This window comes from Salvelinus alpinus, chromosome 9, assembly GCF_045679555.1.
Source record: "Salvelinus alpinus chromosome 9, SLU_Salpinus.1, whole genome shotgun sequence".
Classification (NCBI taxonomy): Eukaryota; Metazoa; Chordata; class Actinopteri; order Salmoniformes; family Salmonidae; genus Salvelinus; species Salvelinus alpinus.
Genome location: NC_092094.1, coordinates 24559874 through 24570458, shown reverse-complemented (window position 1 = coordinate 24570458; position 10585 = coordinate 24559874). Strand labels below are relative to the sequence as shown.

General features: G+C 38.7%; 1 pseudogene; it reads right to left on the bottom strand.

Moving 5' to 3' along the window:
* Positions 1-43: 43 nt before the first annotated feature.
* On the bottom strand, positions 44-5237 carry LOC139530935 (UPF0235 protein C15orf40 homolog; annotated as a pseudogene).
* Between the last annotated feature and the right edge of the window lie 5348 nt (positions 5238-10585).

Sequence of the window (10585 nt, the reverse complement as noted above, 5' to 3'; positions counted from 1 at the left end):
AAAGGTGTATAGGACCTGAAATAAAAAGTCCTCCATAAAATCGTCAAAAAGCCTCTTGCTTTAACCTGTATAACACCTGCTCCGGGATTAGTGACCCAGTCACCTTGACAATCTTCTCTCAGGATCCGGAGCCTTGCAGAGAGACATATGGCAATGATGCAGCATTTTATTTAAAATTCCTGAAACTGTTCTGTAATGGGCAACACAGTATGTATAAATATGAATCATGAAACTTCCAGAGATGTCCATACACAGCTCTCAGACCTTGTCCAAAATGACTTTGCTTCTTTTCAACTCCAGCACCTTAGAGCTATACCGCACAAGCTCCACCTCCTCATCTATTGGCGGTGTGGCAATAGCGACACCGCTTCCCATTCATTTTCAATGGAAGGAAAGCAGTGAGAAGCGTAGTGGGCGGGGGACCGTTCGGCGGCTCGAACGTAGTGTGGGAGGCGGTGAAAAAGTTCAGCATTTCCCAGCTTCATGCAAATCACCAGCGGCGACCCCTGTGCAATGACCAATTATATTGAGTGGTTCCCATGACGAATTTGATGCTACGCGACCCAACGCTGGAGACTTTCTTCAGCAAAGGTGGCTGACAAAAATACTAGGATGGAAGCAAATGTAAGTCATTATTTAAGTGATAACGCCAGAGGAGCCCGTGTTTGGAGGAAAATTTGGCATGGGTATTGTTAGGAACGAGACGAAGTAGAGTGCCGGCAAACCGTGCCATTATATCCTCCAAACACCGGCTTTGAGAGCATTATCACTTTTATACAAGGGGTTACCAACATATTTAACAAATGATTGAAATGTGAGTATGTCTAAACTTTATTTTGATGAATTTATTCATACTATTTCATCCTTCCACAAGATATAGTCCCGACACAAATCTAGGGTTGCTACCCAAGCCGGCTGGTCGTTCATTCTATTGGTTCGGTTGCCAGAGACACAACCCAGTCGTTCAGTCTTTTTGTTCTGTATCTATGGATGGGACCCAGTCATTCGTTCTAAATGTTCCATTGCCATTGCTAGCTAGCCAACTACAGTACGGCTAACTTACAGTCACATCAAACAGAACAGACAGAATAACAGCAGTAGCTGCATTTGCATTTGTTTAAACTTCTTCGGGATCGGTGTCCCTTCCACCGGACGGTTGAGCTAACGTAGGCTAATGCGATTAGCATGAGGTTGTAAGTAACAAGAACATTTCCCAGGATATAGACATGTCTGATATTGGCAGAAAGCTTAAATTCTTGTTAATCTAACTGCACTGTCCAATTTACAGTAGATGTTACAGTGAAAGAATACCATGCTATTGCTTGAGGAGAGTGCACAATTTTGAATGTGAAAAGTTATTAATAAACAAATTAGGCACATTTGAACAGAAATGCAATGGTTCATGGGATCAGTCTAAAACTTTGCACATACATTGATATAAAATCTAAATTGCACCTGGACTGGAATAATACATTATGGCCTTTCTCTTGCATTTCAAAGATGATGGTACATCATTTTTTTCTTTGTATTATCTTTTACCAGATCTATTGTGTTATATTCTACTACTTTTCCATAAACTTCAAAGTGTTTCCTTTCAACTGGTACCAAGAAATATGGATATCCTTGCTTCAGGGACTGAGCTACAATCAGTTAGATTTGGGTATGTCATTTTAGGCGAAAATTGAAAAAAATAGGGTAATCCTTAAGAGGTTTTAAGCTATTTTCTAGTGACATTTATTTGGATACATCCATAACTATGAGCTAATGCGGTGCGATTTCGCCTGGCATAGAAAATGTTCTCTCTTGTCAGGACAGTGTTGTTCAGAGCAGCTAGCCAACAACACAGCTAACACAATAACTTCAAACTGAACCTGGAAAGACTGCAAACTAGCTTCGTTTCGTTTGACCTTTTTCAATTAACATTTCTTTGTATATATCCATACAAATTATGCCAGCTGATTCATGATTTTGACTGGCTGAGAAACGCTGCCTGCCTGCCTGTCTGTCTCGTCCTGATTCCCGACCCCTACACGTTCATTACTATTGGACAGCTGGAGATCGAATTTGAATATTGAAATAATGTTGCAAATGTCGGAAAGACAGACAGCAAGGTTGATACAAATTTCGGCTGTTGAAAACGAAACGTCAGTCTAAAAGAAATGTGAGATAATGTCTAGATGCTTTTTATAGTGGAGATCAAGTTTATTACTTGCCCGGCTGGACTGATGAAACAGTGTATTGCGTAGTCAGATGGAACAGAGTAAATAGGGATTTTAACATCATAGATTTAGCCGATGGTAATTTGTGGAAGAGACACCGGCTGGAATGCGCTTTTAACCAATCAGCATTCAGGGTTAGACCCACCCGTTGTATAAAACGTCAATACAAATCATGCAAAAAATGTACAGTTGAGAGGAATATGTTAGTTAATGTAAAGACCAGTGGCGACTGGTCACTCAGAGCAGGTGGTGCAGAGCAATTTTTTTTTTTTTATAAAACGTTTGAGGGGATTGCCTGTTTTGCATGTTATTTTGGCATTAATACGTGTCACATATCAATCAGTTTGCAAACAATGTAAAACATTTTTTTTTTTTATTGACTTATTAAAGCTGCATACAAACAGGGTCTCTTTTTTGCTATCTTGAGTAAGGCAGGTTCAAAATGCAAGTGTTTCAGCCTAAATCAGTGCTTTCTGTGGTGGTGGGGCAGCCAGTGGAAATACGGATCATAGGGGTTGGTAATGTTCTCTAGTTGCGCCGTGATTGGCTCAGTGTTCTGTCACTCATGGGGACACTACGTCACTGCCAAATCTAAGGGTAGAGCTCAAAAATTCAAACCCTTGGGTGCTGCCATAAAGTCACATTAGAAGTGCCCATCCAAGAAGGCTCAAGGTCATTGGCCACAGATAAAATTACGTTAAATCACGCTATATCTACAGTAGCTTTGATTGGACTGATCATGTCAACATCATACTTTCTAAATCTTAGCTAGCAGTCATCATCATGAATCAAGTTAACAATCTTCTGGCAAATCCCTTTTAATCCTTGTACTATGAAGAGAATTAATTAAAAGAAATTATAGATAAAACGTGTCGTGCTCATCAGCCATTGGACATAAATATTACACAACAAGTTGGAAATCTCAAATTTAACAATGAGTGGTTTGGAAGGAATCCGTGGCTAACTGCAAGCATTGCAAAGCAATCACTAGCCTGCTATTCAGTGGAGCAGCTGTGTGGTCCCAATTCTGGGTTTAAGGGTCTATTTTCCAAGCTTAAAATGATAAACATTCAACATTGGCCATGCTTAAGTGTATGTAAACTTCCGACTTCAACTCTACTTCTTCTTGTTATTGGTGGGGCTAGCAGCAGCAGCCCCAGTTTAGATATTCAACATACTTCTTCTTATAATTATTATTCCGCCACCTACTCCTACAGCGTTTATGCTAGAAACGCCGTTCCAACTTCAGAACGTGCGGAATGGTCTGGATTGATTTGCATGTTTACAACTTTTTGATATCTGCTATACTTTTTCCGTTATACATTTGTTTGTTGTCTTTTTTGTCCCCCCATCCGCTAACATGGGATTTCTCAATGTTTTTAATCCTCTCCATTGTGACATCATCACTTCTAATTGTCATTTTCTCATTAAACTTTTGACGCAAATCAGATAATAATTCCACTCTGCAACCACTTAGACAAAATATTTCAAGCTTACTAGCTTCATCTATTTCTCTGCTACTCAAATGTAGAATATTCACATCAAAAGTTACAGCAGTTTAAGTAACCGCATCATCATAATTTTCTGTAACATTTTGGCAAACAACGTCCATTTTGACCACTACCGCAACAAGTTAGACAAAAAGTTAGAGGGTATGGGATATTCGTTTACTTCTCTGCTTTTCATAACTGTGCGCAGAATCAAATTATTCAATACGGAACTTACGGTTCAGCTGTTTTTGTAACTGCATTACCATGTGTTTTTCAAACTTTCCCAAACAGCTGCCGTTTTGACCACTAACACTATTACATACCACAACTACACATCTTCTGACAGCAACGACACAACTGCTTACCATATCTAGTGACAACAACCACACAATTACTTACTAGCGACCACATAACTGCTTACCATATCTAGTGACAACAACCACACAATTATATACCACAACCACACAACTTCTGATCACACATTTAACTACTGACCATATCCTAACTACTACTGACCACAACTACTGAACCACATAACCACTGACCACATCTTCTGACCTCAACCGCACGACTTCTGACCACATCTAGTATCTACAACCACACAATTACACACCACAACTGCACAACTTCTGACAGCAACCACACAACTTCTGACCTCAACCACACAACTTCTGATCTCAACCGCACAACTTCTGAACACAACCACACAATTACATACCTCAACCACATAACCTCTGACCGCAACCGCACAACTTCTGACCATATCTATTGACCCCAACCACACAACTTCTGACCACACAACTTCTGATCACACATTTAACTACTAACCATATCCAAACAACATTTGACCACAACTACTTAACCACATAACTTCTGACCACTACTACCACAACTTCTGACCAAATCTACTGACTTTTAATGGGAAATAAAAATGACATTTTTACACTTCTTTCACTACCACAAACGTTTAAAGAGCTTTAGCTAGCCCCACCAACTTTACTTGTAAAGTTACCATCTAGTTTTATACAGTATCTATATACAAAATACTCAATTAGTCTTTACTAGCGGAACTTCTTTTGCCATTTGTTTGGCTCGTACACGATGTGTGCAGCTGTAATCGCGTTCTGTTTAGATCCAGGCTTCGCGTGCACTGGAATTGTCACCACTCCGTCTTGTCTCGAGCTACCTAGAAGATGGGCTTCTGTAGGCCTACAGTTTTATTCTGAAGAAAGGAGAGGGGCACAAAATGTTTAGAACGTACGTGTTAGTAAGTAGCCATGTGTCTGCATGACAATTATTTTTGTCAATTAGCATAACCAAACCTCTCTGGCTAGCAAAGCTATAGCCAACACGGTGCTTGTTTTAGCACAGCCCTACAGTTTTGTACTTTTTGGGCATTTTATGCTTTTCAGAGTAATTTCTTCTCTCATGTGATGATGGGGACAGTCTCTGATGAAGGTTAGCAAACATTTTACACCTAAAATAATGGTGTCTGGGTTAAACAATGAGGATGGATTTGGGTGAACATCAAGGAATCTCAGTCTATTCAAAATTCTTTGATTCATCTCAGTAACTTCAAAGCACAGTCGGTCAAAAAAGTTAAACAAAGCTAACTGTGCTGCGCATGTCAACACTTGTCTCCATCGTGTGTTAACTCTGCGCATGTTTTCAAATCATGAACTGCATCAGTTTGCATTCAAATTGCTCTTAATTATTTTTGATTGAGTTGAGTAGTTCATTTTTTGTAATTGCAAGTGAAAACTATCGAAATGGTTTCTTGTTTTTTGTAAAGACATTCAGGAAATTAATTACACAACAATTATCCCACATAACATCTGCTCACTTGTTATGTCTAGTATACTTCAACATGTTCTGTATCGCTTTAGTTGAAGAGCAGCTACATAAAAACTTAATTCATAAACCACATAACACATTCATGAGCAGTACACAACACAAGCATTTATGAAATAGGCTACATATAAACAGCACTCACTCACACAGAGAGTTTAGAGCTGGAGCAGGGAGACTCTCGAAAGTGTTTTATCCCTACATGGGCTACCCTTTTGCATTCGTCACAGAAGTTGACGAAAGACATTGACAAAAGAATTATTGACCAATGAAAGTCTCATCCCTCAATGGAAATCACTCCAAGCCAAGGTACAGAGGATAATCCTTATCTATGGTAAGAAGAACAAATATTGAACCACTTCGGGATTCTATATAGTCAGATGTTAGGAAAAGCAATAGGGGCGTTCCAACCAATTCGGTGCCGTTTGAGAAGTGTAAGTTGGTCCCAGAAAACTGTTTGATTTCACCTAATTTTATCATTCTGTCATAAAGAGCACATGTTCAACATCACAAAACACTTGTTTAAAGATCTCAAGATTATTTAAAAAATAATATTATAGTAAGTGCCTACCCACTGGGCACACACTGGTTGAATCAACGTTGTTTCCACGTCATTTGAATGAAATGATGTTGAACCAACGTGGGAAAGAAGTTGAATTGACGTCTGTGCCCATTGGGTATTAAGTGTCAAATAAATTAACATGGTTGACCTTAACAGGGTTGACAATTTCATATTTTAATCAGCCATCAATCCCCTTCTGACAGGGGGAATGGAAGATTATTGTGTGCAACAGCGAGTGGCAATTAAATGCAAACTTCACTGAAAAATGTAATTGTTAAAACATTTCTAGCCTGTCTATCTATGGGTAACAGGGTGGATGTGTTATGCTCAACCCCTTCCGTTATCCACCACAAAACACCAGAAAATGGCCAAAAAGAGTAAAACCAGTTCACCTGCTTTTAGACTATGATTTGACTATTAGATGCTCAATTTTCGGAGAAAAAAAAAGTACAAATTTAAGTAAGTCGTTTCACCATATTAAAATGAGAATTCAGTTCACTTAAACAGGGTTGATCTTAAAATTATGGACAGACATAAATGAATCACTAATCACATGAAATAAACAATCATCTTCAGAAATTACTTTGTCAAAGCAACCAAATAACTAGGACTTTACAATGATGGTGAAATCTGGGGAAATGTTGAGATTAAGTGGGTTAAAATCTTCTTAGAGGTGAATGCTACATTTGCAGATTCTCCATCTGGTCTATACTTAAGGGCACTTAATTTAATATAACAGGCTTTTAAAATTCATTTGGTGTGCAATTTCTACTTAAAATATCAAAGGGATGCAAAAGACACCCATTTCGTGGAACGACCCAATAGCTTAGATGCCAGTTATAAATTTGCCAGTCATAGGAAAACTGGTGAATTTTCATATCTCATCTGAGCAACTTGTTTCCTGCACGTTCCATAAATGTTAACATGAGGTGTGGCATTGCAGTGGAGTTGACAGAAGGCCAGGCTGAGTTCTAAGGACCTAATGCATTTAGAATAGGGTTAGTCAGGCACAACATTTGTTTAAAACTTGGTTTTGAACCAAGTTAATGGTTTGATTTGATTTTTATATTTATTTTTGATCACCGTTAGTTGTTCTGTTACAATCACTTCTACTCTTCCTGGTGTCCACAAACTGTGTGCTATTCAAGGATTTTCAGTGACCTTCACTTCATTGTCCTTCACTTGTCCTTCACTACATTAATGAAAAACGATCAATCATTTGCTTGTTTCATTTGGTTGTGACACTTTGTTGTCTTACCTATTGAGAGAGACCATGTATTTTGGTTGCCAAGATTAACAATCATATTGTTTGACAAAAATTTACAAAGTTATATGACCATCTATTCTGAAATCTTTTTATTTGGTCGGCAACAAATTACTGGAGCCAAATAAGGAGGAGGACATGAGAGGTAGGCTACATTGCAGGAGCGTCTAATTGTGTGTATGAGACTGTTTCAAATCAAATTGTATTGGTCACATACACATGGTTAGCAGATGTTAATGCGAGTGTAGTGAAACGCTTGTGCTTCTAGTTCTGACAATGCAGTAATATCTAACCAGGAATCTAAAAAATTCACAACAACTTCCTTATACACACACATTTGAAGGTATGAAGAAGAATATGTACATATAAATATATAGATAAGCGATAGCCATGCGGCATAGGCAAGATGCAGTAGATGATATAGAATACAGTATATCCATATGAGATGTAGGATATGTAAACATTATTAAAGTGGCGTTATTTAAAGTGACTAGTTATACCATTATTAAGTCAATTTATTAAATTGGACAAAGATTTGAGTCTGTGTTAGAGCCTCTCTATGTTAGTGATGGCTGTTTAACAGTCTGATGGCCTTGAGACTGCACCTGTACTGACCTCGCCTTCAGTGATGTTAACGATGTGGGGTTTTTCCCCCTGTGATTTTTGGCCTATGGGGCTTTTTATTGTGGGTGTTGCCTCAAAGTGCTATAATAAGGAGCTGGGTGGGATGGTGAAACTGAGGAAGATCTACTCTAACCAGACATTGGTCATTAAAACAGAGCATGTGGACTGTTGTAGGGCCGACAACATGCGAGGAAAAGAAGGAGGAAAAATCAAGTCCAGATGAGTTGATGTGGATCTGGTTGTTTATCTGACAAAACAGTAAAATAATTTCCACACAAAAGCCAGTCAAAGTCCATGAGTGTATTTATTATAACTTGTCTTATTAAAGAAATGAACATGCAACAGTGTATTTAACCTTTATATGCATGCATGACTGATATTTTCACAACCCACATGTTATACAGATGCTTGTAATAGTGTTCTCAGACAGGCTACTCCTCTCTTTACCCCATTCTTGGCTCAGGGGAAATGCTGTCTGCATTCCTCTGTCTGGAATGTTACAATCAAACAGTATAGACATCAACTCCAGTAAACAAGATACTGAAGACTCAAGCATTGAAGTACAAAAACTACAAATATGTTTATTCAAAGGTTGTGTGTAGTTTTTGTTGCTCACTTTTTGATGAGCAATAGCCAATGTCCAGCAAATTTTCACAAACGCTGTGTTAAGACATGACATTGTACTAGATAGGTCAGAATTGCTGATGTCAAACAGTATACTTGGAAGGGAATGGCATGTATACTGCTCTTGTCTGTGTGGTAACATAATGAGTGTATCACTTCTCAAGAGTAAAAGTTCAAAATAAAACCATTAGAGCCTGTGCAGATTTACCATGGAATCTACTGGTGTTGGTATGGGGAGTGTGGATCTGGGGGTGGGTTGGGCGTTATTTCAGACAGGGATGTGAAGTATTGTTTTATTTTTTATATTTTCAACTTCTGTGAGCAAGAACTAATAGTGAGTCAGGAAAATGCTGCTGTTTGTATCTGAAAGTTGACTCTGACAGTAAACAACTTTATAGCGTCACATGACTTTCAGAGCTGTTTGAATGTAGACATTTTACACAATGCACATCTAATCATAATGTTGGGATATTATTATCATCGTCTTTGTTACAAAAGTCTCCTCAACTCTTGTTGTGATAATAATAGACTATTCTGTGTTGTGTAAACTTTTTTTGGAATCATAAAAACATGGCTGATAAGACCAACAAATTACATTTGCAGTCAGAATTTGAAAAAAAACAACATCCACATAAAGATGAAAAGACATGGATTAAACTAAAAAGCCCGTATTTTGTCATTCATATCCTTTCCTTTAGAGAATGGCGTGATGACAGAGGCCCATGAAGAGAGAAGAGCAAGTTACGTGCTGTGTCCTGCCTGAATATGACACACAAACAACACGCCGATATCACTCTTTCACACAACACACCCCTGAGTCACCCTAATACACCCACCTCACTAGATCGAAGTGGGAGAGTTACCCGCACTTTTGTCATAAAAGCCAAAGCATCAAGATATCTGCATTGTCAGGGTCTTATTGGAAGGTGGCCAGCTAAGGCATGAAAGAAATCCAAGCAGAGGTTACTCAGAATCAGATTACAGTCTTTAATCTGAGCTGTAAAATAAAGGAAGGATGAAAGTGCCGTTTTCATGAAAAAGTACAGTAGATGGATGTCTTTTCAGCTTCTAAATAGAGTCAATGTCTGTCACGCCCTGACCTTAGAGATCCTTTTTATGTCTCTATTTGATTTGGTCAGGGTGTGATTTGGGGTGGGTATTCTATGTTCTTTAGTTCTATTATTTGTATTTCTATGTTTTGGCCGGTTAGGGTTCTCAATCAGGGACAGCTGTCTATCGTTGTTACTGATTGAGAACCATACTTAGGTAGCCCTTTTTCCCCACCTGTCTTTGTGGGAGGTTAACTTTGTTTTTGGCATATAGCCATTTAGCGTCACGGTTGTTTTTGGATTGTTTATTGTTTTTGTCGGCGTCATAATAATAAAGGAATATGTATGCTCACCACGCTGCACCTTGGTCTACTTCTGTTAACGGCCGTGACAATGTCGGTGCAGAAGCAGAGGCCATTTAGAAACCCCAGTAGTAGTAAAATGTGGAAGCCCCCACGCTGCCTTGGAAAGGTAACAATTAAACTTTACTTCACTAAAGAGCACCTGTGATTACTGAACGTCAAAGGGATGTCTGGGGACAGTCAAATGGAGGCTCGGAATGCTCATCCGATATGTGTGAATTTTAATATAGCGAAATGTAGATATTTTATGTTGACTCACTGACGTTGCATTTCTTACCTTGTCACAGTTTGGCATGGATAATGTCTTATAGCTTTGATTGAGGGTAAAATGGCTTATGTTGTGGCTAAACTCAAATATAACCAGTCTATAACTGCGGAATGCCACATCCTGCTCTCTCAAATCTGTCTGTGCATTTGTGTTGTTGATTTTCATTTCCTAAGGATATGGCTTCATCTGGGAATGTTCCACGTCCCATGCCAAGACATTCCTTTCAGTCCCAGTCTCAGAGACCTGCCAACTTAGTGAGCTCTGGATCAACAAGT